Source organism: Leucoraja erinacea, chromosome 15, assembly GCF_028641065.1.
Source record: "Leucoraja erinacea ecotype New England chromosome 15, Leri_hhj_1, whole genome shotgun sequence".
NCBI lineage: Eukaryota > Metazoa > Chordata > Chondrichthyes > Rajiformes > Rajidae > Leucoraja > Leucoraja erinaceus.
In genome coordinates this window covers 37,527,790-37,553,974 of record NC_073391.1, presented here as the reverse complement: position 1 = coordinate 37,553,974, position 26,185 = coordinate 37,527,790, and positions in this window count along the sequence as shown.

The following is a 26,185-nucleotide window of genomic DNA, read 5'->3' as shown; positions in this document are numbered from 1 at the left end:
TCCGCTTTCTGCAGAAATCGCTCCTTCTGCAACTCCTTGGTTCACATCCCTTCCCACTCTAACCATCCACTCTCCAGTTACTTTCCTCGCCAACTGTAGTCAATGTAACGCCTGTCCCTATACATCATCTCTCATGTCCATCCAGGGACCCCAGCAGTCCTTCCAGGTGAGACAGAGGTTCATGTGCACCTCATCTAACCTCATCTACTGCATCTACTTGGGCGAGGCCAAGCGTAGACTCAGCGACCATTTCACCAAACACGTGCTCAGTCCACCAAGGTTTAGTTTAGTCTCGAACTGAAACATCACCCATTCCTTCTCTCCAGAGATGCTGCCTGTCCAAGTTACTCCAGCTCTTTGTGTCTATCTTTGGTTTAAACCAGCATCGTACACATTTAATGTAGTTTAGTTTGTATTTGTCACATTCACCAAGGTGCAGTGAAAAGCTTTTGTTTGCGTGCTATCCCGTCAGAGAAAAGGCTATACATGATTACAATCTGTCCTGAGCCTCATCCATTGGCAGAGTGAGGCCTCAAACAAACTGGAGGAAGGGCACATCATATTTTGCTTGGACAGCTTACATCCCTGACCTGCTGAATTACTCCAACGCTTTATGGGGATTTTTTCCTCTACCGTTAGCCTCTGTATCCTACCTTCAAACTGATTTTGTATCCAATTGGGCAAGCTTGTCCAGGATCCCTTGTGATCTATCCTTCCAGACCAGCTTATTGTGCGATACCTTGCTAAAGTCCATAGACAGTGCATGCTGCCCTCATTAATCAGCTTGGTCACCTCCTCAAAACCTCAGTCACAATTCCCCCACATAAAGCCATGCTGACTCTCCCTAATCAGTCCTCATCTGTCCCAATGCATGTAGATCATGAATCACTGAAATCCCCCAATAACTTACCTGTCACGGAAGTTAGGCTCGTCAGTTTGTAGTTCACAAGCTTTTTCTTGCACTTTTGAAAAGAGACAGACAACATTGGCTGCCCTCCAGTCTTCCGGCACCACTCCCATTCCTCCTCTCTGCAGGGATCCCACAATTTCATCAACAGCTTCCCACAGTGTCCTCGGATACACTTGATCAAGTCCCGAGGATTTATCTACAATTATGTGCTTTGACCTCCACCGGCTCCACTTGTGTTGTAAGGACTCTCTCTTCATGTTGTGCAGCATCCATGCCTTTCTCTCTGGTAAATACAGACAAGAAATATTCATTTAACACCTCGACTATCAATTGAAAGCTGAAAGTGGCTGGGCAAGGAAAGGGACGACAGTTCACTGGATGATCTGGGTGGAGGCGATGGGTGGAGGCCCTGCAGCAGCCTGGGGCTTGCCTGGATCGGGCACCGCTCCAGGAGACCAGGGTGTGGACCGAACTGAACTTTAAAAATGGCGACTCATGCAGGCAGTCTCAGTGGACTATTTCTATGCTCTTTATACTATCGGGGATTGTGCTTAGGTATGGAAACACTTTACTGAACTGAATGTTGCAAAAAAGGAATTTCACTGTACACGTGTAAAAGTGATAATAAGGTACCATTGAAACATTGAAGATATCCAGGTTTATTGGCCAAGTATTCACATACAAGGAATTTGCCTTGGTGCTCCACCCACGTGACAACATGACATACAGTGACAGTTAAGAATGATACATAAAACATTAAACATTAATAATAAAACATTATTGATTAAACATGTGAATTAAATAAAATACCAGAGGAGGCTACAGATTTTTGGTTATTGAGTAGATCTACTGCTTGTGGAAAAAAAGCTGCTTTTATGTCTGGCTGTGGCAGCTTTGACAGTCCGGTGTCGCCTTCCAGAGGGAAGTGATTCAAAGAGTTTATGGCTATGGTGAGAGGGGTCAGAGATGATCTTACCCGCTAGCTTCCTGGCCCTTGCAGTGTACAAACTAGACTAAACTGCAGTGGAGCCTGATTTGTAGTAATGAGTGAGGTAAGAAATTCTATAGCCCTGAGTTTTAGTGGGAGATATCACTCGGGAGGGTATTTAATTTCTTGACTGCGACTGCGACTGGACATTTCAAAGCAATTATCTTGGATTTTGGTCTTGCCAGAAGTTAAAGGAGGGGATTCTGAGGGATAAGATATACATGTCTTACATCAGTACACTGTACACTGTGGATGGCTCGATTGCGATCATGTACTGTCTTTCCACTGATTGTTAGCTTTTTACTGTAGGAAGTAACTGCAGATGCTGGTTTACACTGATGATAGACACAGAATGTTCCAGCATTTGGTGTCTAGCTTTTCACTGTACTTCAGTACACGTGACAATAAACAAAATGAAACTGAACTAAACTAAACTAAACTAAACTAAACTAAACTTAACTAAACTTACATTTGGAAAGATGGGTTGATATTTAATGATTTTTTTAAATAATTTTATTTATTAGAAGTAATGATTGATGATGAAATGATTCAATTTATTGTCATTGTCAGTGTACAGTACAGAGACAACGAAATGCATTTTTAGCATCTCCCTTGAAAGGGAGACACAGGGCGTCGCGGTGTGCCCGCGCCTGCCGCCGTTGTACAGTACAGTACATTACAATAGTACAAGCCACATATATCTTATTACATTTATTGGACCACTTCATTTTTTAAGCTTTAAAGAGAGAGAGAAATAAAGAAAGTAAAGAAAGTGAGAGAGAGTCGTGAGAATGTGAAAGAGTGATCAAAAAGAAAAACCCATTAAACAAAGAGTTAGGGATAAAAGTTAAGAAATAGGCCATAGAAAAGAAAGAAAGAAAAAGAAACAAAAGCTCTATTATGAAAACCGCGCTAAAAGGGATATACCAACTTCGTATTTTTCATCCCCCCCCCTTAGCAGATCCTGACACCATTTCTTTTTTAAAGTACTGTTGCACCTTATACTTGTAGTAAGTCGATAAATGCAGACCACGTCTTTTGGAAGTGGTCTGATTTGCCTGCAAGAAGGAGTCTCATATCTTCCAGGTGTAATGTTTCAAACATATTTGAAATCCACATATTTATTGTTGGTATAGGAGCGTTTTTCCAGAATTTAAGTATAAGCTTTTTTCCCCGTTATTAACCCGTAATTAAATAGATTCTTTTGAAACACATTTAGTTCAGGGCTACCTTCCATTGTTCCAAAGATAATCCATTCTGCTTTTGTTGATATTTAATGATGTCAAGGCCAGTGGACAGTAGTTGTTAAGGCATGAGAGCTTCGTTTTCTTCGGAACCGGGATGATAGTGGTCTTCTTGAAACAGGTCGGTATCTCAAAACGGAGTAGGGAAAGATAAAAAAATGTCCGTGAATATTTCCGCTGCTTGATCGCACGGTTTCTAAGGACATGGTCAGGAACTCCATCTGGGCTAGTTGTTTTCTGTGGGTTCACCCTCAGGAAGGCTGATCTAACGTCTGCAACTGTAACCCTGGGTAGAGGCACCAATGTCATCATCCCTTTGGTCTTCTGCTCAAAGCGAGTTCAGAATGTTTCAATGTCAAAGGTGGATACACAAAGCTGGAGTAACTCAGTAGGACAGGTAGCATCTCTGTAGAGAAGGAATGGGTGACATTTCGGGTCGAGACAAGAAGAGTCTCCCATTCCTTCTCTCCAGAGATGCTGCCTGTTCAGCTGAGTTACTCCAGCTTTTTGTGTCTATCTTCGGTTTAAACCAGCATCTGCAGTTCCTTCCTACACAAGTTCAATGTCAGAACAAACTCAGAACCAATTCAATCTACAGCCACCTGCAGGGTTAAGATTACAACACAGTTATCCCAAATTAAAGAAATCTAACTGAGCGTTCTTTCAACTGTGATTTTATTCCATTGAAATTAATTTGCAAAAACAAACATTTATGTAAATGGAATGGATTGTACCCACCATGAGGTAAAAAATAGAAGATTTGAAAATCTGAAATGAGTCATTAAGAAGATAGTATTTTCCAATTATAAAAAAACCTTAAGAAATAAACTTAAAGTTGGTATCTGCTCAATACTAAAATAAAGCATAGGGTCAGACAGTCTGTAGTGACTGAATGGCATTCAATTAAAACAGTATTAACACTTCAGGATAAATTTTGTTTAATTTACTCCTACTCAGATGTAACAACATTAGTGACTTTTTTTAATTGGACATCATAATGTCTGACTCCTACTCAAATATAACTAAATTAAAGACTTTGGGGGTTGATACAGCTTAATTTACTCCTACTACACTGTAACTACATTAAAGATGCTTTAGGGTAGATACTGTTTCCCATCAATTTTATTTAATAGAAACCTAAGCTTTCGGGCATGGTTATTTGAGAGAATGGAAATTTCATACATAAAGTTTATTTCTGTCCAAGAGAATATTAATTTTCTATATTTAAAAATTTAAGCACTGCTAAATCTGTCAATTAATGCCCAATGTGAAATACTAGACGACACTTACATTTCCATTACGCCTTCATATATAAGATGATATTGTTATTAAAGAAATTGCCTTATTTACATGGCATTTTTATAGCTTATCAATCTTCCCAGAGAGCCACATTGGGAGGAAGACTGACTCGAAGCCATAACTTTTAATGATGATCCCTGGTCATGTTTTCAATCATTATTAATGTTCATAGTGGGCTGCACAAGGTGGCCTTATTACTAAAAGCAAGATGGTTAAACTGTTAATTCACGTCTCAGCCCAAGTGATAATCAGACACTGTCTCAATGATGTTATATAACAGTAATGAGAAATTGCAAAAAAGCATTTGATTCCCTAAGCCAGAAAGCTATGAGTGTGAAATTTAGCTTTTAGGGAGTTGTAATTCTGCGTTATTGACTGAATTATTAGAAAATACAGAATTATTAAAGGGAGCACAGCTTTTAAACTCGAAGATAGACATATATTTAATAATTGAACAAAATATTTTTTAGGTTTGCCAAAACCCAAGGAAAGCAATTCCTGTTAGTATTTGAAGTTTCAACAACAGATGCAGGCTCTAGTTGCTCTTAGCTGGTGTGACGATGGATTGTAATGCTTTGGATGCAGTTTGGGGAAGGTTTACTGGCACAACACTTGAAATGAACAGGTTGTCCTATACGGAAAGGGTGGCACAGTGGCACTGCAGTAAAGTTGCTGCCTTGCAGCACCAGGGACCCAGGTTCGATCCTGACCACAGATGCTGTCTGCATGGAAGTTGGACATTCTCCCTGTGACCGTGTGAGTTTTCTCCCTGTGTTTTGGTTTCCTCCCACACACCAAACATGTCCAGGTTTGTAAGTTAATTGGCTTTGGTAAATTATAAAATTGTCCCTAGTGTGTAGGATGGTGTTAGTGTTAGGGTGATTGCTGGTCAGTGCGGACTCGGTGGGCTGAAGGGCCTGTTTCCACTCTGTATCTCTAAAGTAAAGTCTAAAGAAAGGCTACGTTTGTGTGTGCTGGAGTCTAGATGGGTGAGAGGGGACTTGATTGAAACACATAAGGGGACTAAGAACAGGATAAAGATGATGAGCATGAGCATGTTTCCTGTTGTGGTGAATCTAGAATTACCGATCACTGTCTAAATCGAAAGGATTGCCAACTTTAGAACAGAGATGAGGTGACATATTTTTCTGAGGGTGAAAGAAAGGTTGTCATGGACAGATGGGGATGTGAAGTAGAAGTTACAAACAGATCTGCCATGACATTATTGAAAGGAAAAGTAGGCTTGAAGAACTAAATTGCCCACCCCTGCTATTAAATCAGATGTTCATTTGTACATATTTTCATCTTGTTCATTTCATGTTGGAAACAAATTTTCATTTTCTGCTTGGCAATACTTGCCTATTCTTATAACACTTAGCTTTGGACAAATGAAGTTCACATTTCACCACCTGAGAATAGCGTGGAAACCTTCCATTATTAACAGAAGTTTGTGAAGCTGAAAAATAGATATTTCCACAAGAATTTGCAGCAAATTGTGGACGCAGCCCAGACCATCACACAAACCAACCTCCATTCTATTGATTCCATTTATATCTCACGTTGCCGCGGCAAGGCCAGCAGCATAATCAAGGACACGTCGCATCCTGGCCACTACCTCTTCTTCCCTCTCATATCAGGCAAAAACAAAAACTTTTCACTGTATCTCGGTACACATGACAATAAACTAAACTAAACTATGTGCATCTAAAGAAAATGTAAATAAATATCCTGGTTGTATGCAACTCAATCCCTGTTCCATGAAGGCAAGCAAAATAAGTCAGTCACAAATCTGGATCACTAGGTAGGACCAATTTAAAAGAGCTCTTGCCAGTGTGATTACAGGCAGACTAACATTTCTAGATATACCTTTGTTGTAATCACATGGGATGACATTAGAGCCTTTTGGAATTTTGATGCATATATATATATGAAAACTTAATTGGATGGATTAAAGTAAGGAGTTCCAGGAAAGATGGGCTCAAATATGCAAATCTTCAACAAGCTCAGGGATTTTGCAGAGGAAAAGTAATTAGGAGATGGGGCAACTGCTAACAAGGATACTTTGGAGAGGACTGATCTTGGCTGATTTTAAAAGGTGGTGTTAGTATTCAAGGAGAGAAAATCAATTGCAATATCAGTAAATGTGAGGGCCGGGAAGGGAAAATTGATGATCAGTGATTATTGGAAACAGATTCAAGGATAACAGGAGGCATGTTTCCTTCAATCACGGTGTCGTCACAAGTATTGCTTGATTGCATTGTCGGCCACAGTGCCTGTCAGTCAGTTACTGATTGAGGGTAAATATAGAAACATAGAAAATAGGTGCAGGAGTTGGCCATACGGCCCTTCGAGCCAGCACTGCCATTCAATATGATCATGGCTGATGATCCAAAACCAGTACCCCGTTCCTGCTTTTTCCATAGCTCTTGATTCCTTTAGCCCAAGAGCAAAATCTAACTCTCTCTTGAAAACACCCAGTGAATTGGCCTCCACTACCTTCTGTGGCAGAAAATTCCACAGCTTCACATCTCTTGGGGTGAAAAAGTTGTTCCTCATCTCAGTCCTAAATGGCCTGCCCCTTATTCTTAAACTGCGACCCCTGGTTCTGAATTTCCCCAACATTTTTCTTCCATGGACTATGAGTGCTGTTTGTATGGAGTTTGTACGTTCTACCCGTGACCTGCGTGTGTTTTCATTTGGAACTCCGCTTTTCTCCCACACTCCGAAGATGTACAGGTTTGTACGTTACTTGGCTTGGTAAAAATTGTAAATTGTTTCCAGTGTGCGTAGGATAGTGTTAGTGTACGGGAATCACTGGTCAGCACAGACTTGATGGTCCGAAGTGCTGGTTTCCGTGCTAAACTAAACTAAAACTGATATTGATAGGGCAAATGCACAATAGGATACTGAGTGGTGAAGATCACTGGAATATACCAATCTATTGATCAGCAGTAAGGTAATTTAATGTCTAAAGGACACACCAATAATTTCATCTGCCACCAAGTGAGGAAATGAAGAACCAGTGAAAAAGCAGAATTAAAATTCATAATGAAAAGATACAGAAGTAAAATTAATCAAGAAGGAAGGAGTTAATATTACTTGGGAAAAATTAAGGTTGTACGAGACACTCGCTGGTTACAAAGGATTAAATAAATGTATTCAACTAGATCGGAGCTTCATTGGTACAAATCTATATTTAACGGACAAAACGCTCCATGAATAGCAACGGCCTTGACTTGTTTTTGCATTCCCATCCTTGGAATCTGTTCAATTGATAACATTCTCCATCTGTACACCGTTTTACGATAAAATATATACAAAACAGATGATGCATCTAGAACATTTTGCAAATTTAGAATACTTAACAGCAATGAATAAACAAAAGCGATTTTCACAGACAACATCACAGTCTCAATTATATGCCTAAAACCCAGATCATTTATGATATAGAACAGAGAATATGGAACAGTACAGCACAGGAAGGGGCACTTCGGCCCACGATGTTTTTGTGTTGAACATTTTGTGCCCACCTGAACTGATGCCATCTGCCTGTGCATAATCTATACCCCTCTATTCCCTGCACTTCCCCGTGCCTATCTAAAAGCCTTTTAAACACCACTATCGTATCTGCCTCCACCACCACTATAGGCATAAATGCATTCCAGACCCCCACCACTGTGCAAAAAGCTTGCCCTCCACACACCTCAATTAAACTTCCTCCTCTAGTCTTATAGCTGTGCCCTCTAGTGTTTATTATTTCCACCCTGGTGAAAAAAAAAGGTTCTTGTTGTCTACCCTATCTATTGTTAATTGAAGCCAATTAACTTACAAACCTGTACATTTTTGGAGTGTGGGAGGAAGCTGGAGCACCCGGAGAAAATCCATGCGGTCACAGGGAGAACGTACAAACTCTGTACAGACAGTACCTGTAGTCAGGGTCAAACCTGGGTCTCTGGCGCTATAAAGCAGCAACTCTACCGCTGCAACACCGTGCCGACTGTGCTGTAGGATGGGCTAGGTTAAAGTTACCCACACAGTTATTTCTTCCACAACCTACCATTAAAATTAAGTTAAAGAAGTTATAGATGGTTTGGGTTTTTAATGGAAACTGGTTTTAAAAGTAAATAATCAGATACGTAACCACGATGTAAAGAACGGTACAAGCTTGATACGACAAATGTCTCTTCATCATTATAAAGCTCTGATTTATGCAGTTCTGACTGCAACAACCAGGTTCAGGAATAGCTACTTCCCCACAGCCATCAGGCTATTAAACCTGGCTCGGACAAAACACAGATTATCAATAACCCATTATCTGTTATTTGTTTATTCATGTGTGTATATATTTACATTATGGTATATGGACGCACTGATCTGTTTTGTAGTAAATGCCTACTATGTTCTGTGTGCTGAAGCAAGAATTTCATTGTCCTATCAGGGACACATGACAATAATGTTTAAGAGGGAACTGCAGATGCTGGAGAATCGAAGGTTACACAAAAAAGCTGGAGAAACTCAGCGGGTGCAGCAGCATCTATGGAGCGAAGGAAATAGGCAACGTTTCGGGCCGAAACCCAGAAGGGTTTCGGCCCGAAACGTTGCCTATTTCCTTCGCTCCATAGATGCTGCTGCACCCGCTGAGTTTCTCCAGCTTTTTTTGTGTAACACATGACAATAAACTCAATTGAACTTGAACAGATATGGTCCATGTCAGATGTTGGCGACCAAACTCACTACAGAGTTACATAACCCAAGTAACATAAAGACTGCACGGCCCAGACATTCACTTTGTGAAGTGCTTATTTTATGCACTATGTGGTTTGGATTGAAGTGGGAAATTAATTGTGAAGCACAACTGGCACTTGTGTGCTTGCAAGGCTAACAATGGGAAATTCATTTGTAAGCGTCCAGGCACGTGACCTGCCCTTGCAGAACGGCCGTTGGGTGCACAGCAATGACGTCAATCAACATGCAATGCACATTTGGTGCATGGATACAAATTGTAGAGGTTGCGTGGACCTTAAGTGGAAAAGGAGGCTTTAATGAGAAAACCAAGGGGAGAGAAACGCTGAAACAAGTCATGAGATCCATATTAATGAACCAGGTGTCTTCATGTTCAATGTTATATTTAGAACTTAGAGCAGAATTTGCTGCCAAAAACACAGAGTTTAAAACACACTCTGTTGCTAATATATAAATCGTCTAACAATGTAAAAATTCCCATTGAATTGCAAATCAACATAAATTGTTGGAATATTTGCATTGCTTCACCATTAGCCACTTGAAACCAGTCGCTCGCCCTCATCTCCCTGGTAGTTTTGTGAAACTGCTGCCTTTGCCAATTAATTGTCAATTATATTCACCGCAAAAAGTTAGGTCAGATACATAAATTAAATGGATAATTTTATGTGAGGTTTATATTCCCGTACCATCGTTTGAAATCTCTGACCCAGGAAAGGAACAATTGTAACCACTGAGTCTTATTCCTGCAAGTGGTGAAATACTTTCTTTATCTGCAGTCCTTTTTGGCTCTTTTCCCTTGCCTCTTTCAGTTTTTCTTTTTCATTTGTATTCTCCACCTAGATTTGAATGTTTGAATCTGATTTCTTCTTCAGTCCCTCTTCCGTTTCTTTGATTGAATTGAGTAAAAGACACAGTACGGAAACAGGCCCTTCAGCCCCTCCAAGTCCATGCATTGATCACACGTTCACACTAGTTCTATGTTATCCCACTTTCACATCCACTCTCTACACACTATGGGCAATTTACAGAGGCCAATTAAACTATAAGCCTGCGCCTCTTTGGGATATGGGAGGAAAACGGAGCACCCAGAGGAAACCCAGTCACAGTAGAACATGCAAACACTAAACAGACAGCACCCGAGGTTAGGAGCAAACCCAGGTCTCTGGTTTAGTTTAATTTAGTTATAGTTTAAAGATACAGTCCAGAAACAGGCCCTTCGGCCCACCTTTACATTTCACATTTACAGTTTACATTTATACCAAAACCCATCATTAGAACTCATCATCTGTTAAATCATATTGTTTACTCAAAGATTGGGTGTGACACTTGCTGACACTTATTTTATGTTAATTAATTGGACATCACATGCTGGGTCAGCATTTATTGTCCATCTCTAATAGCTCCTTTTTCCACAATTCCTACTTGTCCTGTCAATTTCTTTTCACATTTTCCGTTTTTATTTGATATTTTCAGTGCCCTCAGTTGATTTTAATTTCCAATTGCAGTCAATGGAGTTCTTTCAAGCCCAGTCACTGTTTATAATACATGAAACATGGTGGCTGATTTACACACAATGAACTCCTTCAGATAGGGTGTGATATTGAGCGGGTGAGCTATTTTACTGATGTTCATTAATTTCCTCCCATGTCCCAAAGTTCAAGGCACCAGGGAGAATTTATCTGTCTCACCTTAAGACTGTGCCCTTTAGTTTTAGAGTCGTATGGAACTTGGAGGGGAACACCATTTATATATGCTTCAATTCTCTCTCAGAAAAAGACTGAGTGTTCATTCCCGCTTCATGAGCTTGTATACCTCAGTAAGGCCACCTCTCAGCCTCCTCCATTCCAAAGAAGAATATCCTAGCCTATCCAAACTCTCCCTATCTCAAGCCCACGTCCAGATGGCAGCTGCTGAAACTCTTCTGCTCCCTTTCCAACTTAATGACATCCTTCCTATAGTTAGTTGTGCAACCAGATTTATCCCAAGTGTGGTCTCACCCAACATCATGCACAGCTGTTTCACGATGTCCCAACACGATGCCTTCTTCACCAAATGCCTTCTTCACTGTCCACTTGACTCATAACTTTCAGTGAACCATGCGCCTATACTCCCGGATCTCGCTGTTTTGTGGGACTGTCTTATCCTTCTCCATAACTGCTTTACAACTAATAGAAACAGCATCTTCAGAGACAGAAAGATAGTTGATGTTTTTCATCATCAGCAGAGAAAAGAAAGCACGGTTATGATGGCCAGGTCTCGTGATGTTTGTTCAACCAATCGTGAGAAATATTCCTTACAACTGACAACTGGAACATGATTTTACAGTGTAGAACACCAAACAATACCAGACAATCGGTTCAAAATAAATTTGAAATAGGAAAACAAGAATAGAGGAAAAAAATGTCCACCTTCATCTCCTCACCAGTCTGCTGTCAACCATTGGTACACAAAAATGCTGGAGAAACTCAGCGGGTGCAGCAGCATCTATGGAGCGAAGGAAATAGGCAACGTTTCGGGCCGAAACCCTTCTTCAGACTGATGCTCCCAATCATTAACTGACTGATGGAAGCAGACATTCTGCGCCTATAGGATGTTTTTGGAAAACTCGCTGAATTTGTGGGAATGTCCTTATCATCTCTCTCCATTCTGCAACCATTACAACAAAATATGACACTTCTGAGCTAATTCAATGACGGGTTGCAGATCATCTCTGTTTTTCAAATAGACAAGGAAAGCCATTTGAAAAGCATTTTATGATGCATGGCAGTTCCAGAGTTCTCAGTGAAATGTCACTGTTTTTACATGAACCAATTACTGAGCTCCTTCATATCAGTCCTTACAACTGCTGGGACCATGATTTTACAGAGTACAGAAACCAAAGACTGATACAGAAAATTTGAAAGCAATAATCGCTGAAAATGATAGGAAATTGTATAGAAGAGGGACAGCCCTTGCTTTGTCCACCATCTCTCCTCTGCCAGTCTGCCTTGTCAAGATTGATTGGCAGACATTGTGACACAAACATCATTGAGACAACTAGGCAGCGGGTGCAGCACTTCTATGGAGCTTAAATAGGCAAAATCCCGATGAGCCTCCATAACTCATAGACTTTAGTGAAACCTTGCCCGATACTTCCATCATCCTTATCAAGCATCCAGATGCTGTCAACCAGCATCTAACCGACTGCTGAAAAGAAAGCAATACATTGCCAGAAGAGAGGATATCCACGTGGCCAACTTATTCTGAAATGATCATTAGATGAATTTATGGAGACAGCAGTTTCACTAGCAAAACCGCTAGCTCCACACTTCATTGAGCCAAGTTACAGAGGTGAGGTGAGACAATAGACAATAGGTGCAGGAGTAGGCCATTCGACCCTTTGAGCCAGCACCATCATTCAATGTGATCATGGCGGATCATCCACAATCAGTACCCCGTTACTGCCTTCTCCCCGTATCTCTTGACTCTGCTATCTTTAAGAGCTCTATCTAGCTCTCTCTTGAAAGCATCCAGAGTGGCCTCCACTGCCTTCTGAGGCAGAGAATTCCACAGATTTACAACTCTCTGGATGAAAAAGTTTTTCCTCGTCTCTATTCTAAATGGCTTACCCCTTATTCTTAAACTGTTGGCCCTGGTTCTGGAATCCCCCAACATTCGGAACATGTTTCCTGCCTCTGGCGTGTCCAATCCCTTAATAATCTTATATGTTTCAATATATCCTCTCATCCTTCTAAATTCCAGTGTATACAAGCCCATGAACACATGATTGCTTTTCACATAATCATGCAGTTAATCACAAATTCACAATTCATGTTTTAATCATTCCACAAGGCAGCAAGCACAGTGGCACTACTGCATGACTGCTGCAGCTACTGCATTGCTACAGCAATTCAGATTTGATGCAGACCTCGAAAGCTGTCTGTGTGGAGCTTGCACGATCTCCCTGGGATCTTTAAGGAATCTTACAACAGGATATTTGGCAATAAGTTGGTACGTTCACATCAAGCCTGATTGCAAACCAGTCCCTCGTACATCTCAGCCAGTTTGGTATTCACTAAAACATCATTGCTGCCTGTGTGTACTTTATATGTTTTCCTTGTGACCTCATGGGCTCCCCTCAAGTGCTCTGCTTTTCACCCACGTCCTAAGATGCTGGTAGTTTAAGTCTTTTATATATAAATAATGAGCACAACACCTTCCTTATTTTGGAGTCGTTATTTTGTAAACTTGACATTAGGTAGTTTTATTCCAATCTTTTTTTTTTAAACCACAATTGTGAGTTGTTGCTAGAATGTGAAATATGCTCTTTGGATTATAGCTGATTTACTTCAAGGTTAATGCATTCCTTATGGATATTGCAGTTCTTGTCCTCGAGTTGGTCTTGGAGAGAGTTCAAGCATATATAAATATTGTTGCGCGTACCTTAAAAAACAAGCCCCCTGACACTGGTGTGTTCATCGGGAATGTACCCTGTTACAATTTACGTGACATATGCACCATTGGGCAGGGGTCCATGTAATGCATATGAATTTTAAGATCTACACTTCCCAAATAATAATCTGCTTGAACGCGACACAGCATTGAACAGAAGCAGAAGGGAAAAAAAATCCCTACAGTTAAAAATGCCAAACAAGAAGCACACATCTGTGGAAAAAACAAAGTCTTTCAAGCTGAAATGAATGAATAATGGTAGTGTGTGGGTTGCCCTTCCTATATACAACAGCCGCTGGTAAAACCTTTCCATGAGCAGTTCCTTGACGACAAACTGAAAGGCTCTGATGTTCTAATTCACCACCCACACCAATTTTGAATGAGTGGCATAGTCTCCACACTGAAAGCAAAACTCACGCTTCATTCAAAGCTTCAGGTGGTCCCCTTTCATTCAGAATGCTAAAGTCCCTCAAATGAGCCTAGTACAAGAGGGTGAAAAATGATCAAGCATCTGGGGTTCCATTAGATCAAAATCACTGATGTTAACAACCACACGAGGATTTCAGCTACTTCAGCCCTTTTAGCCCTGAACCAATGCTTGGAATTTCCTCCTCCTCTGCTGCCTTTCTCAGCTTGTAAAGTTGTATAATTGACATCCCAAACGCCACTGCTTACTACTTTTACAGTATATATTTCACTGAAACAATTTTTCACTGTTATGATCCCCATCGGTGCAATGGAAATAGAAAATAGAAATGGAAATGGTTGTTGGGTATTAATAGGTGTGGGGTAAAGTTTAAATTATTATGAAAGTGAATCCACGATTTGCAAACAATAAACTGAAGCACTGAGTTATAGATGTAATGATCTGGATTTTACACTTGGCGTTGGGCTGTTCAACTTTTGATCGGACCTATTATAGAAGGTCCACCCTATCGCTATCTCATCCCAAACATCCATTTACTACCAGACAGGCATCAAGTTGAAAATCTACTCTGAAGTTTGCAACCTTATCAGTAGGAGCCATCTGCTCTAGAGTGAGTACACCGGGACAACTGCTTAGCCCAATAATTGATCTGCACCCTAAGTTATTTTTAAGGATTCATTCAAGCTAGGAAAACAATAGCATATTAACAATTCACCTAACTAATAATGGATATCTCCTTGAGCTAGTTCAAGGTATTCAGAAGTGTGTCATTATAGGATGTTGTGTTTTTCAATTTTTATTTTTGGTTATTTATTTTGGTTTCTCAGTTTTACAAATTGAATATTTTCAGTTCAAAGAACGTCAGGCAGGTGCATCTGCTGTTGGTTTCTATAACAATTTACAACCCAATTGGCAATGGTACAAATAATCAATGCACATTCAATGATATCCATTGCTGCTATGTTTTTAATATTCAATTGTTTTTTCTCATAATCAGTAAATACTGAGAACTTCAAATAGAAACATAGAAAATAGAAAATAGGTGCAGGAGTAGGCCATTCGGCCCTTCGAGCCTGCACCGCCATTCGATATGATCATGGCTGATCATCCAACTCAGTATCCCATCCCTGCCTTCTCTCCATACCCCTTGATCTCTTTAGCCACAAGGGCCACATGTAACTCCCTCTTAAATATAGCCAATGAACTGGCCTCAACTACCTTCTGTGGCAGAGAATTCCACAGATTCACCACTCTCTCTGAAAAACATCTCGGTCCTGAAAGACTTCCCTCTTATCCTTAAACTGTGACCCCTAGTTCTGGACTTCCCCAACATCGGGAATAATCTTCCTGCATCTAGCCTGTCCAACCCCTTAAGAATTTTGTAAGTTTCTATAAGATCCCCCCTCAATCTTCTAAATTCTAGCGTGTACAAGCCGAGTCTATCCAGTCTTTCTTCATATGAAAGTCCTGCCATCCCAGAAATCAGTCCGGTGAACCTTCTCTGTATGGCAAGAATGTCTTTCCTCAGATTAGGAGACCAAAACTGTACACAATACTCCAGGTGTGGTCTCACCAAGACCCTGTACCCCTCCCCCCCCCCCCCGGATGTTATGTCTAATTCAGTTGGGAAAATGCCAGGGATCAAGAGACCCTTCTCTAAGGCCTTAGATCTTACAAAGGAAGGAACTATGCTCCTGTATCGTGGCGTGCAACCAGGGATCTTAAGCCATGAAGCACATATCGTAAGCTGGGAAAATTCCAATTCCAATCAGAGAAGGCCAATTCCAAGGTAACTGAGGAACTTCTTTAGTCCAGCATCAAGACACAGTCACTGCACATCTGCCGCCTTCACAAGTGAGAACCTGCAGCCACTCCCGCCAGCGAGCAGCCACCCCTTTGTTGGATTCTAATTTACTCCGCATCCACTTCTTTCTCAATCATTACGAACCATTAGTTAAGTATGTGCGCTGGCATTTTCCCACTCACTGAGATCTAGATGACTTGTTGCCCTCATCAGGAACTGAAACTTCCAACGCAAAGCTTTATCAAGCGGAAGAGTGGAAATAAACACCCAACTGATGGCACCTGTCATAAAATGGCGCTCTCCACTAAGATCTAAGCCATCAGCTCTTGCAAAGGGAGTACGATATGATTCGATATGATAAATACGCTGGAACTAAATTGATCGCAGAAGGGAAATTGGTCTGCCAACAGTCATAAAACACGTCAAGGTACATGATATATGAAATTAAAGTGACGTGGAAAGTCCAAGATTTGGGATGTGCAAAGATTGGGGAGTGGGTGGGGTGAGGGGAGGGGAGGAGATGTACACTTTGATAGCCACAGGGAAGAAGGATCTCCTGTGGCGTTCTGTCCTGCATCTTGGTGGAACCAGTCTGTTGCTGAAGGTGCTCCTCAGGTTGACCAGTGTGTCATGGAGGGGGTGAGCTGTATTGTGCAAGATTCTCCGCAGTTTGAGAAGCACCCCCCCCCCCCCCCCACCCCACCAAGACTATTCTCCAGAGAATCCAACTCCACCCGCAGGATGGAGCCAGCCTTCCTGATGGAGTGGATCCATATCTAGAAGCATATTAGATAAGACTAAAGAGCTAGCACAGACATAATAATTATAATGCTTGATGAAACAATTACATTGGGAAATGTGCAACAAATCTAATTAATAAACACCGTTGATGGATTTAGTGGGGAAATCTTACTTGCGGCCTTTTGTAGTGCAGACACAATGCTGAGAAAGAAAGAGGTCTTGCATTTTGATAGCTGTTGCACAATCTCAAGACATCCATAAAATGCCTTAAATACCATATGAGTGTAGTCACTTTAATAGTGTAGTCAACATGTACTATGTGACAGATATCATAAGGTCATAAGGAATAGGAGTAGAATTAGGCCATTCGGCCCATCAAGTTTTTTTCCGCCATTCAATCATGGTTGATCTATCTCTCCCTCCTAACCCCATTCTCCTGCCTTCTCCCCATGGCCTCTGACACCTGATTCATTTGTACACGACAATTTGTGCATAGGAAGCTCCCACTAAGAACAGTGTGAAATGAACTGCAAAATTGCAATAAACTGCATAAATATGTTTGTGACGCCGGCTGAGAGATAAATATTGAATGGACACTTCAGAAGTAGTTATAAGTGCAGTCACTTTTTCAATGCAGTTACTGTTATAATATTGTAATTTAGAGGAAATATGATCAACAATGGGGCACTCTGAGGCTGGTGGGTAAATGGAATAAGCTGCCAGAGGAGGTACTTGAGGCAGGTTCGATAACAGTATTTAAAAGAACAGGTGCTATACATGGGTAGGAATGTTTTTGAGGGATATGGGCCAAATGCAGGCAAATGGGTCTAGCTTAGGTGGGCCATCGTAGCATGTATGAGTTGGGCCGAAGGGCCTGTTCCATGCTGTGTGACCTCTATAAAAGATGGAGAACATTCCTTTCATTGAAGTAATGCAGCCGGTCCAACTTTCTATCCCTAAAAATCAATCAGCCTGTGTTGCGTGTGCAAGAATCTCTCCTGCGTGAATTTCCCTTTCCAAATACCTGCAGAGACAATACCGTCCTTGCATTTCAGTACTAATACTTCTCTGTTTAACGTCTGAATATAAAGCAGAATATATATCATTAAATCTTCTTTTGACAAACCTGTCATCAAAAATATTGTTGGCAGAAATATTTGCATGTATATCATCTTAACGGTTTTCATTGTTTATTGTTTGGGTACATAATATGCATTTGAAATTCAAATTGTTCATATTGACTCTCATTCGGTATTCAGTAATTTCTTCTATTTTTAATCTGTACTCCTCTTGAAATGTAATGGAGCTGACTTTCTCCACGGAGAACATAGAATTCATATGGAAATCCTATTTCTAAATGCTTTTTGCTCTCTTGTCTATTTTCAGGGACTAGTATCACCTGCAGCAACCATGTCTGTTTTGATCTTTTTAGACAATGTAAATAGGGAGAAAATAACCAAAGATGTTGCCAGACCTGATTTGTTCTGGCCTTTTCTCACCTCCAGTTTATCAGTGGGTCTTTAATGTCTTTCCCTCGGAGATTAGTCTGCGGAAGTGGAAGGATTTAATGATTAATGTAATACTCGGACATGGTGCAACAGAAATGTTTCTACCATAACTGTAGCCATCTTTATTGCAGTACATAGACTGGTTGGTTACTATAGAGAAGATTTTATGGGCTACAGTGAAGGAGAAATCTAGAATATAGGCTGAAGCTTAAACACGAGGCCCTTTCTGATTCAGAGGTGAGAACATGACCAATAAAATCAAAGGTTTGTTCTCCCTAGATTAATAATGGGATGAGAAGTGCCTTATGTCAAATTTCATGAGCCTGTATATCTCGAATATCTGAAAACATCTGCTAAACTTTGATTGCTACTGTGCCATTTCATCATTCATCTGTATCAACTTTTGCCGATTTGCCTTGCAATGCTGTCCTCCTGTTGATGGGACGTTGCAGAACTTTTTGCATCCCTTGCTCCCCCCCAGAAGACTTGTGTCCATTGAAATTTAAGTTAAATAACTTTCTACTAGATATCAGGAACAAGAGATATGAAACAAAGGCTGGGAAATGGAGTTGTCTGAAGAAGGATCTCGACCCGAAACGTCACCCATTCGCTCTCTCCAGAGATGCTGTCTGTCCTGCTGAGTTACTCCAGCTTTTTGTGTCTATCTGAGGTGCAGATCAGACAGAACATTAGTGAATGTCAGTTCAGGCTCGAGTGGCTGAATGTCTAGAACCATTCCCAGGGTAGCAGATGGAATAGATGTTGTCACAGAAGGCTACAGTAAAGGGCAGGTTTGTTTCTACACATGAACTAGCGCTGTTATACATGAGTAACACTGTACAAAGCCACAAACTAGTAGAAATAACTGTACCTGTCATGATGGGATGTATTGCTCATTTTCGCCATCAGGTTTCATGAAGACAGCTGTCGTTAGTTTCAGGTTCTCCTGACAAGGCATTGCTCAATAAATGTGACACATTAACAAAATATCAAATAGAAAATGTACATCCATCAGTTAAGGCTTTTTCTTTCATATTTAAAGACGTAAAAAATAGCCTTAATTAAGTTCTCAATGTTACCATAGTTAATTATGGGGGTGATTAATTTTATTTTAAAGATTAATTTATATGTACATTATACACCAGTAATGATTATACCTCCGAAAAAAAACAGATTAATGTCACTCTGCACTATTATAATAAGATGTTGGTGTGTTTTAAACTAATTAGCATTTAAAGGCTTCATAAATCTTCTCTGAATACAAACAACTCTCTGGGGAGATGCTCTCAAACAGCAAATAAGCACACTCCTGGAAAAATATTTGAGAAAATGTTGCCAAAATCTTTACTTCCTCTTTTACGCAAAATAGGAATATGTGCAACAGATTTCATCTTTTTCTATCCTTGCATTACAGAGAGCTCGACCTAAGAGGAGAGAGACTTAGGATCTGGCAGAATCAACTAGAAGTGGTCGATGTATCAGACCTAATGACGTCTGGTAGTGTGTTTCTTTTAATGTTGCGTAGAGTGAAAAGTTTTTCTTGTTACGTACTATCCACTCAGCAGAAAGACAATATTTGATTGTAATCAATCTGCCCACAGTGTGCAGATTTGATACCTGATAAAGGGAATAATGTCTAGTGCCAGGTAAAGTCCAGAAAAGTGAAACTAAAGTCAAGAAAAGTCCAAATAAAGTCCAGAAAAGACGGAATGAAGTCCATGGAAGTTGATTGAATTATTGGTAAATAAATTGAATCATGATCGCTTCCAGGCTAAATTTTATTTTTAAGATTTAACCAGATATTTTCTTTATTTTTGATGCTACCAATCAGGAATCATATCACATTGCGAATTAAATAATAAAAAAAATGAAAGAAACATATAGATAAAAATGGTAAAACTGAGGCATTAATAGATTGGTGCCTGACGTGGATCAGCAAGTTCTGAGATAGTTGATGTATGAGATCAGTAATAAACACATTTTGAGATATTAATGAGAAATTTATATCTCTAAATTGTTGGCATTCGCCAAGATGGAGACATCAACAATGACTCATACATTCTTGCAAGAATCCAAGGCCAATTCTAAAAGGAAGTGGAGACAGTAACTGAGAAGGGGAAACAGTTTATAATAATGTAGTAGAGCCACACAATGCTGGAGTAACTCAGCGGGTCAGGCAGTAGCTCTGGAGGGAATGGTTAGGTGACATTTCGGGTCAGGACCCTTGTTCAGACTGGGGCGACGTTTAGGGGTGGAATCCTTTTCCAATCCCTATGGAGATGGTTCCTGAACTGCTGAAATAGTCCAGCAGTTTGTGTTTTGCACAAGATTCTGGCATTTGCAGTTCCTTGTGTCCTCATTAATATAATGTTACATTACCCACAAGAATATGTATCAACAGGCACCTATACTCAGGGTCTCGACTTGAAACATCACCTATTCCTTTTCTCCAGAGATGCTGCCTGACCCGCTGGGTTACTCCAGCATTTTGTGTCTATCTTCGGTGTAAGCTACAGTTCCTTCCTACACACCTATAGTCACTTATTACAGCTTGCTCCATTAAATAAAGGGTGAATGTTCTTATCTGCAATATGCTTATAGACGTATGCCCTTATAGTACTGAAGAAGGCCCATCATGCCCGTGCCAATTCTTCAATAAAACCTATTCTTATTTCATTCTCTTTCCTCCAGCCCTTATATGTTCTCCTTGCCTGGCAGTCACACAACTTTCTTATGAAAGTTACTCTTGATTCTGCTTCCATTGTCCTCACAGGCAGGATTCTGCATTATAAAATATTTCCTTTACCCATCTGATGCTTCTGCCAGTCATCCTAAATATGGGATCTCTGGTGATCAACCTTTAGCTGATCAACAGACAATAATTGGTCAGAGCAGGGCTGGCCATAAGCCAAGTGGACCAATTGCTCCCAATTTGGCCGCGCGCCTAAGGGGGCCCCGTGCTAGAAGAGTAATCTACTCTCGGCTCGTCAAGTACACACACAACACATTGCAATATATATGTAACACCACATTGCAGGTTCTACAGAGATTTCTGTAAATATGAGCAAAAGACTAAGAGACATTGGCAGAACATATTTGAGTGACAGTAAGAAGAGGGATGTAGCCAAGGCAAAGAAGGCCAAAACAGAAAAAGGAGAAAGGGTGCATTAGATAAGCATTTCAGCAAAACTATCTCAGAAAATCCAGAAGAGCAAGTGGAGCCACAACACAGTGAAGATGATGACACCGAAGGAAGCCAGTCTGAAGAAGTTATGCAAGACAATTAAAGTGGGAATTTATTTACTGAAAGTGAGATCGGCCATTTCGAAAATGTTGAATTTGACAAAGACGGAAACTCACCTGTTGACATGACTGCTGGTGCCTCTGAGGCAAGGGAGAATGGGAATTCAAAATCTGCCAGTTTTGTAGAATTAACAGGAGATCCTGCAACATGTCCAGAAATGATAAGTCAGAGTGTCAGGGACTATTTAGTGAAATAGGGACCGCCTACAATTATAGTAGAATTTTTCCCCAAGAATGAGAGTGGTTCACGTTTTTCAAAATTTCACTGCAAAAGAAAACTGCCAAATGGTGAAATTGTAGATCGTCCGTGGCTAATAGACTCTGTAGCAAGTGATAACATCTTCTGTTACTATAGCTTTTTGATGATAACGCAGCAAGTGTACTTGCAAGTTGTGCTTTTAATAACTGGCTGAACATTCATACAAGACTAGCTGAGCATGAGAACTCCAAAATGCATTTGCAAGCTCTGCTCAGTTGCTGTGAACTGCAAACATGTGACAGGTCTATCTGTAAAACCTCTCTCTGAAACACAGAATGGAAAGCATCAAAGCTGTATGGTACCAAGCTGCTAAAGTTTGTAATGCCCTAGAAGAGTTTGCAGAAAACACTGATGATGCTCAAGCTAAAAGCGATGTTGAATCATTAGTCAGTCAAATGAGATATTACAAGTTTCTGGTCCCACTAGTTTTCTGGCACTCCTTATTCTTTCAAGTAAATTTAGTGAGTAAGGAATTTCAGAGTATTACCATTTCAAGTCAAGTCAAGTCAAGTTTATTCGTCACATACACGTACGTGATGTGCAGTGAAATAAAAAGTGTCAATACTCGCGGCATTTGTGCAAAAAGACAAACAAACAAACAAACAAACTATAAACACAGTCATAGCACACATATTCTTTTACATAATAAATATTGGAAGGAAAAACGTTCAGTGGAGTTAGTCCCTGGTGAGATAGGCGTTTACAGTCTGAATGGCCTCTGGGAAGAAACTCCTTCTCAACCTCTCCGTTCTCACAGCATGGCAACGGAGGCGTTTGCCTGACCGTAGCAGCTGGAACAGTCCGTTGCAGGGGTGGAAGGGGTCTCTCATGATTTTGTTGGCTCTGGAGTTGCACCTCCTGTTGTATAGTTCCTGCAGGGGGGTGAGTGAAGTTCCCATAGTGCGTTCGGCCGAACGCACCACTCTCTGCAGAGCCTTCTTGTCCTGGGCAGAGCAATTCCCAAACCAAATGATAATATTCCCGGACAAGATGCTTTCCACAGCCGCTGCGTAGAAGCACTGGAGGATCCTCGGAGACACTCTGAACTTCCTCAATTGCTTGAGATGGTAAAGGCCCTGCCTTGCCTTACTCACGAGTGCTGAGGCGTGTGATGCCCATGTCATATCCTCGGAGATGTGGACTCCCAGATATTTAAAACAGTTCACCCTATCCACAGGATCCCCATTTATCCTCAATGGAGTGTACGTCCTCGGATGATGTACCCTCCTAAAGTCCATGATCAGCTCCTTCATTTTTTTGATGTTCAAGAGGAGGCTGTTATCCTGGCACCAGAGTGCTAGATCAGCCACCTCCTCCCGGTAGGCCTTCTCGTCGTTGCCTGAGATCAGGCCCACCACCACAGTGTCATCAGCAAACTTAATTATTGAGTTGGAGCTGAACCTAGCCACACGGTCATGTGTGTACAGGGAGTACAATAGGGGGCTGAGGACGCAACCCTGGGGCGATCCTTTGCTCAGGGTGAGGGACTTTGATGTATTCCCTCCCATCTTGACTACCTGGCGGTGAGAAAGTCCAGGATTTTGCTACAGGGCTTTCTTCATTTCAAAAGCTTTGTAACTGGTTAAATACATACAGGGAAAAAAGATTTTGATGAAGCCTTGATTGACACTAGCGAACTTGCCAAAGACCTAGATGCTCCAAGATTCTGAGTAAGCGCTTAAGCAAAAAATGAAAATTATTTGATTATGAATCTGCAGATAAACCTTTGCCAGATCCAAAAACAGCCTTCAGTGCAATGTTTCATCAAGTGGTAGATAATGCACTGCAAACACTTGAGCCACGGTTTGAACAACTGAAAAAGGTTCAAATTTATTTGGATTCTTGTGCAATTTTCAGGAGCGGTCCAAGGACACCATAAGAAAATGTGCAGCAGATCTGGAAGTGGTATTGACAGAGGTCAAACTGGGACAGGAAAAAGATCAAGTTAAAACCACAAAACTGCCTGAAATAGATGGATACATGCTTTGTTAGGAAATTGAGGTACTAAAGCCAATTCTGCCACCAGAGATTCAAAACCCCATGAAAATGCTTGAATTCCTTCATTGCAACAACAGATCTAATGCATTTCCAAATTTATTTATTGCTCTTCGGATTTTCTTGACAATCCCACTGACTGTGGCATCTGGAGAAAGGAGTTTTTCCAAGCGGAAACTGGCCAAAACTTACTTGAGATCATCAATTCAGCAAGAACGTTTTGAACCGTTTGCCAATTATGCCCATTGAATCTGAAATTAGCAGGAGTGTAAACTTAGACAAAATTCTAAAGGACTTTGCAGAGAAAAAACCAAGAAAGATACCTTTCTCATGATAAAAGGCAATAATAACATGACTCATTTTTAATTTATGAATGTTAATAGAAATCCAAAAAATGTAATTTGTTTCCAACAATCCACTTAAATTCTGAATTTTTTTTCCTGAAAATAAATAAATTAATATTTTTAATAAATCAATTTCACAGTATGGGAGGATGGGAGGGAACCAGACAGTTGAAACTGAGCAACATATTATGTTTCAATGATGTGTTGAGTACATACACCACATCTATATGTGGAAAACAACACTCAACTTTCAATATATGTCTGGATTTGAACTCATCCGCTTCTGGAGAGAAAAAGCGGCCAAAAGTAATTTTTTAAATATTTGGTTTAAGCGAGCTCTCGTGGGGAAATTTGGAGACAGTCAACTTGGGAGGGAAACCAAGTAGTTAAATCGTAAAATCCGTGGTTTCATAGCAAGTCTTCCACTCAAAAAGGTCTGCAGTAATTAAAGCCCGAAAGGGTAGGATGGGGCTGAAGTCCAAAATTTAATGCCTGGATTGGTTTTTCACCAATGGTTATTGGTTTTCCAGGATCTAGTTAATTAAATTACTTTTTTTTTTTTAATTTCACAGTCACTAAAACAAGTGGTATTGTAACTATGTACTTTTCAGAGGTGATATACACATTTTGTTTGTTACTTGTAGGCTTACATGTATGCAATTTTATATTAAAATGTAGTTTAGATCTGTTTGGTCCATTAACTCGCAGGCACTTTTCAAGCGCACATTTTGATTACTTTCCATTCTACCATAGAGATATAAAGTCTATAATAGACTTTATTTATATTTCTATGATTCTACAGACCTTGACTGGGAACCTGGGGCTCACCAAAATTGTTCCCAATTGGGCCCCGCACCTCCTAAGGCCGGCCCTGAGTCAGAGGGTAGTTAATCGGTGGAACTCATTGCCACAGAGGGCTGTGGAGGCCAAGTCAGTGGATATTTTTAAGGCAGAGATAGACAGATTCTTGATGAGAACAGGTGTCAAGGGTTATGGGGAGAAGGTGGGAAAATGGGTTTATGAGGCAGAGATCAACCATGTTTGAATGGTGTAGTAGACTCGATGGGCTGAATGGCCTAATTCTACTATAACTTGTGAACTTGTTAGTTTTGTGATTGATTTGATGCATACAGTTTCAGATATTGACAAGGGAAGAGCTCTAACACTTGGCATCAATGCACTATGTCCTCTGCCAGGCAGATGAACAAAACCACAATATCTTGTTATGACCAGCCCTTCTTGCGTTTCATCTCCCAACCACCCACCTTACTGACTGGGACTTGAATAAGTAATAACCTGAATGAGTTTATTGCGTCAGTCTTCACAATGGAAGACTGACACAATAATGCACCATGTCAGAGATTCAAGAGAGTCAGGGGGCAGAAGTGAGTGCAATCGCTATTACAAAGGAGAAGGTGCTTGTGAAGCTGAAAGGTCTGCATATGGATAAGTCACCTGGACAAGATTGAATTGAATTGAATGCTTTATAGTCACATGTGACAAGTCACAGTGAAATTCTTTGCTTGCCATACTTTGCCAAGGTATGCAAATAGTCGCCCATAAAGGGCGCTTACAAAGTTACAAATTACCCACCCCCCCCCCCCCCCCCCCCCCCCCCCCCCCCCCCCCACTCCCACGCCAGTTCCTCTTTGTCTCCATTGTCCATTGTTTCAATGAATCACTATACCCGAGATCAATTAGATTGGTATCTGAGGACTGTAGAACTATAGAGCTGAATTTACAGTGATCTTTCAAGAATCACTATAGGCGCAAATGGTTCCTGAGGACTGGAAAATCACAAATGTAACTCCACTGTTTAAGAAGGGAGCAAGGCAAAATGAAGGAAATCATAGGCTGGTTATGATAACGTGCCGAATGTGAAACTGCTAAACAAGATAGGAACCCATGGTGTTAGAGGCAAGGTACTAGCATGGATAGAAGATTGGCTGACTGGCAGAAGAGAAAGAGTGGGAAGAAAGGGGACATCATAATCTTTGACTTATAATTCTTATTTCTTCACCATCACTAAATTCAAACCCTAAAATTTAATATTGAACAATATTGTGGCAATAACTTCACATCGAATAGTTCAAAGAAAGTGTCCACCACACACCATCTCAGGGCAACCAGAGATCAGTAATAAAAAGTGGTTTTAATAGTATCAGCCACGTGCTTAAAGCTAATTAACA